This window comes from Nannospalax galili, unplaced genomic scaffold, assembly GCF_000622305.1.
Source record: "Nannospalax galili isolate Female #2095 unplaced genomic scaffold, S.galili_v1.0 scaffold39, whole genome shotgun sequence".
In the NCBI taxonomy this organism is placed as follows: domain Eukaryota; kingdom Metazoa; phylum Chordata; class Mammalia; order Rodentia; family Spalacidae; genus Nannospalax; species Nannospalax galili.
The window spans coordinates 3,592,679-3,598,098 of record NW_008346683.1 but is presented as its reverse complement, the minus strand read 5'-3'; the positions used below and the strand labels follow the sequence as shown (position 1 = coordinate 3,598,098).

At 44.5% G+C, this 5,420-nt stretch overlaps 1 long non-coding RNA gene across 2 annotated transcripts in view; it reads left to right on the top strand.

Annotated features, from left to right (window-relative positions):
• The window catches only part of LOC115072038, a 41,401-nt gene extending 40,309 nt beyond the window's left edge, over window positions 1–1,092 (top strand). For both annotated transcript variants that reach the window (XR_003851100.1, XR_003851099.1), the window contains exon 3: window positions 452–1,092. This is a non-coding gene — a long non-coding RNA (uncharacterized LOC115072038). The remainder of the gene's footprint in view (window positions 1–451) is intronic.
• The last annotated feature ends 4,328 nt before the right edge of the window (window positions 1,093–5,420 follow it).

Below are 5,420 nucleotides of genomic sequence, written 5' to 3'. Positions count from 1 at the left end.
ATTTATCCATGGAGAGAAATAACCCCATTGCACCACATGGAACCCCCCCAAGCCCGCCCTTGCCCCTCCACCCCAGCCACAGGTCTCACAACCTCCAAAACCCCCTACTTTCACTTTTCCTGTTAATGTTGGTGCAAATGCCGCACAGCAACCCTGGATACCAACACCCCTGATGGATCTTTCACTTATTCGCAAGGCCGTTAATGAGTCTGGCCCTGACTCCCCGTATTTTGAACAAGTCTTAAAACAATGGACCATGCAGTTGCAAACCCACTATGATTGGTATAATCTCCTCAAAGCGGTCCTCCAACTGCCTGTTTTCCTTAATTGGCATTTGGCATATGACGAGGCAGCTGAATCCCAAGCTCGACTAAACTATCAAACTGGCATCATGGTTACTAACCTACTTAATAGTAGGAGGCCCGCTCCTTCTTGTGTTGTTTCTCCTCAGGTGCCTGCTGTCACACATTTGTTGCCAACGGACCATCAGTAAGATGACTCTCCAGGCCCTCTTCGCCCTACGACATCCAGGCCTGGGCCTTCCTCAAGAGGTCATAGAGACCTGGCTAACTGAGATACAAAAGGCCTCCTCCTAAACTAGCCCTCCACCCTGGCAGACCCCCTGAGACTATACCTCCCTCAGGGTTGGTAGACAATGACGGGTAAGATTCTACAGGGACAAGTCAACCTAAGACATGCGTGAGCTAGATGTGTGCTCCCGTGACGGGTAAGGCTTATGCCCGGAGTAAGAACAACCTAAGACAGTCACAACCCGTATTCTCAAGGTCATCTCGAGGCGGGTACGAAAATGTCAGGCAGCACCCTGACTCCCTCTGGGCTGCCTTTAAAAACAAAAGGGTGGAAATGTAGGAGGGGCCTGTGGGGATCGGCCAGAATACCGGACCTGGAGACTTCTGTGCAGGCACACCAGTCTAACACGACCTACTTCCTCAAACAGCTAACCTGATATCTGCCGCCCAGGCTAGAGACAGATGTCATGCCAATAGACAATATACAGCTCAACCCTCAGGGCCAATGGGGGAGGTTTGAGGGGGTATATAGGAAAGCCCTTTGTACGCAATAAATGAGCTCGCTGGCAGCCCGCTACTGAGCAGCAACTCCCAAAGTCTGTGTCATTGATCCTACTTCCTCAAACAGCTAACCTGATATCTGCCGCCCAGGCTAGAGACAGATGTCATGCCAATAGACAATATACAGCTCAACCCTCAGGGCCAATGGGGGAGGTTTGAGGGGGTATATAGGAAAGCCCTTTGTACGCAATAAATGAGCTCGCTGGCAGCCCGCTACTGAGCAGCAACTCCCAAAGTCTGTGTCATTGATTTCGTGCCTACTCATCCCCTGCCCCGCCCCCCCACCCCACAGATGGAGGCCCGACTTGGCCACTCCAACAGCTATCAAAGTGCTTGAAAACAAATTCTGAATCCATCACTCTCGAGTACAGCCTTGGCATGCATACACACACACACACACACACACACACACACACACACATGCACACAAACAATGGAGGAGGAACCCAATAGAGAGATGGTTTTGGAAGCTCTCGTCAATAAGTCCCAATGGACTCTGACATGACATTTGAAAATTTCCCTGTTCTGATTTTTTTTTCTGGTTCCTTTTCTGGAATACATAATGCTAACTACCCTTTCCTTTACTTCTCTTTCACATCCCCTATTCACCAGTCAAGGCCTTTCTTGCCTCCCTACAGATAACTCTTGTGAGTTATGCAATTTGGGAGTCTTTTGATAGACCCACTAACAGGGTACTCCAATTGCCTCACCCTGCATCCCTGTTCAGCATGGAAGAAGCCAGAGGGGTCTGTATCCCAATTCCCTACTGGCAACTTGGGTAAGCTCTTCAGAGGATGGTGTGATAAGACTAGGAGGTAGGAATTGGCTAGGCAGTTAGGGTAAAAAGACCCCAAAGAAAAGTAGCCAGTTTCTTGGCTAACAGTCAAAATGTCCTTGGGCCTCTTAGCAACACACTCTGTTCCAAAGGCCCAAAATGTGGGGACCTTGTATCTAAACCTTAAAAGATTTTAGGGTTACCTTTTCAGAGGGGGACTGTTAGAGTAGCCAAAAGATCCATAAAAATAAATAAATAAAAGAAGATAAATGAATGCATGAAGTTGTCAGAAAAAAAGTGATGGGGAGATGGGAGGACTTGGAGGGGAGGGAAAGGGACATGGATTTGATCAAAACACCTTATATGCATGTATGAAATTCTCAATGAATTATTTAATGAAAAAAAAAAAAAAGAAAATACTCCTCATTGTGGGGTCGGAAGTCTTTAGAGTGTCCACACACTTAATATATTCCTTGTTGGGTAACTGTGAGTTCACTATAGAGAGTAAATATTTATCCTTTGTGTTCTTGAAGAAGATCTGGGACATTAGACTTCTGCAAGTACTCAAGGAAATGACATGGGAAAGTGGATAATGTGCTCCAGGATGGCAAAGTGACAGATTGTCTCCATTTTATTTACATAAGGTCATGAGGCCTCAACAGGTCATTAAAGCCCAAGGTCAGAAAGCTAATAAGAGGTTGACTGGTGACAAGCATCTGGAACTCTTAATCTTTATTGGATCAGACATTCAGCCTTGGCACTAGGTTCTCAGATTCTCAACTTGGCTTTATATAAGGGTTGGCCCACCGTCTTCAGTGGCTTCATCAAGTTTGGTGAGGACGTTGCCAAAGCTAGGCCAGACAGACTGCAGGACAACACCCAGAGGCATCAGTGCCCTCACCAAAGCCACTTGTCTTGGGGGATTTACTTGATGGAGAACAGGGTGAGGGCTTCCAATGGCATGTGGATTGAAGTTGTTTCTGACAATCCAGAGCTCCTCATGGGCTGCTGGACTCCCCTGAGCCAGCGTCTGCTGGGCTCTGTTTAAAGGAACTACAATTGCCAATGGGCAGGGAAGGTTAGCATTCTACGGGTGCCCTTTCAATCCCCTCTGAGCAGGAATGTTCCACCAGAGACAGGAGCGCTGCACAGACAGGTGTTGGTGCCAAAAGGGCGGTGGAGAAACAACAGCTTTGATGGGGTTTAGGGTGGTATGTGTATGCAGTTATGCATGTGTGCACATGTGCATGTATCTCTATGTGTTAAAGCAGACTGGGTTCTGTTTCGTATGGACCCACTTATGACCTTTAACAAGTTACAGTCCCTCTTGGGAATAGATAAGGAAATTCTGAACTACTGTATGATCCAGTAATTCTGCTACAGAATATTTATGCAAAGGAAATGAAATCAATACCTCTATCTGAAAAAGACATCTGCATTCGATGGTCATGACAGCATTATTTGCAGTAACCAAAAATAGGAGCAACTTAAGTGTCTATTTGATAAATGGATAAAGAAAAATGGTACATATACACAATGGAATAGTACTCAGCCATAAAAAACAATGAAGTCTAACTTGGGGTTTTCTTTTTCCCTACAGAAACAGTCCTGTTGCTGTTGCCTAGATTCTATACAAGGACATTTGTAGGAAACGGGATGTCTGTCTTAGAGGGTCAGCAGAGGGTCCTACACCCTTCAATTTAGTTCTAAGATTTTTAAGCATCTTGACACCGTGAGGCAGAGCTCAAGACTACTCAGTAGCCCAGCATAGAATTCCTCTTAATGTAACAAAGGGAAGAGCCCTCCAAGGTCAACTTCAAGATCAAGTCTTTTCAGTTTCAGATGAGAAAAGGGACCAGAGAAGAGAAGTTATTTCTCAATATTCCACAGGGAATTTCAGACCAAGAACTCAGGTTCTCTGATCTCCAGAACAAAGCTTTCCAACAATGGAAACTTTCTGCCTGAAAGTTCAGATGATATTTCCAAATTCCAGGCCTTTTAAATGTTTCATCTTACAACAGGTCTGGCTCTTTCCTTCTTTGAGCAACTTTCAGTGTTAGGTCAAGGATTGACTATAGAGATTAAGGGAGTCTTAGGCTCATGAGGGGGACTGTGAAATTCCAAAGGCTTGAGTATCCCTTGGGAAGCCTGGAGAGTTCTCCTTAGTAGTCCAATTCTTGGACAACAGCCTCCCCACTGGAATGAAGATGGCCTCCTACATAGTCAATACCAAGTTTAGGTCCAGGATGGGACCTCTGAGTTGACATGACCCAGCCTTATTGTGAAAAGGGAGGGTCATGACTGTCTACTGATGACTAACATGTTAATGCAAAAAGTCTGCCTGGAACCAGAAAAACTAACAAGAACAATGAAACTTAAGACAGCTCTTTAGATAACCAGAGGTCAATGGGAAATTCAGACCATGGAAGAAGGAGGCCCCTTCATCTATTGTCCTGTTCACAGACACTTAGTAAGCACCTATCAGGCATCCACCAATGAGCCAGGAAAGGAGGGGAAAGTATGCCAAGCCAGGCCTCTGAGCCCTCAGACATTAAGGGGATTAGACAAGCATTCTTGTGGCTAATGATCTGGGACAATAAGGGAAGAGAAGCCTATCTATTCCCAGGTTCTACTGTTGAGCAGCCCCAGCCCAGATCTCTCTTTTGAGTTTCAATCCAATACCCTAGCCAGCATGAACTGCTTGTATGTCTCCCAGACAACACAACATCTTCAAAATTGAACTCAAGCTCTCTCACCCCAAATTTCCATGACCCTATTATTTTAAGTGACACCATCATTTACACAGTTGCTCTTTCCATCAAGTTGGTATCCTCCTTGATAAGCACCTAACAGCCAACCACAAGTCCTGGAAACTCTCAATGCATTTCAAATATGCCTCACTCTGCCCCTCTTAACTATTATGTCCCCAAACAGAAGTCAGCAATATCTGTTGTTTCGATAGATTCAGATTTGGCCTTCTAGAACCCTCTATTGCCGTCAATCTATTGGAGTAGTAAGATTTTTTTTTCCAGAGACATTTGGTTCAGTCACATTCCTGCTTAAAACATCTCAACAAGGACTTATGATTCTACCAGTGAATGATTAACTATTAGGGGACTTGCCCTCCCTAGTTTGCTTTCTATTGCTGTGATATATTTACACATATAGTTCTATTCAGCAATGAAGAAAGATGAAATAATGAAATTTGCAGGTAAATGGATGGACCTAGAAACTGTTATACTAAGTGAAGTAACACAGACTCAGAAAAACAAAGGATGTATGCTGATTCTACCAGTGAATGATTAACTATTAGGGGACTTGCCCTCCCTAGTTTGCTTTCTATTGCTGTGATATATTTACACATATAGTTCTATTCAGCAATGAAGAAAGATGAAATAATGAAATTTGCAGGTAAATGGATGGACCTAGAAACTGTTATACTAAGTGAAGTAACACAGACTCAGAAAAACAAAGGATGTATGCTCTCCCTCATATGTGGATCCTAGAACCAAACCCTGATAAGTGAGTATATTTCCAGACATAACTACAGGAAC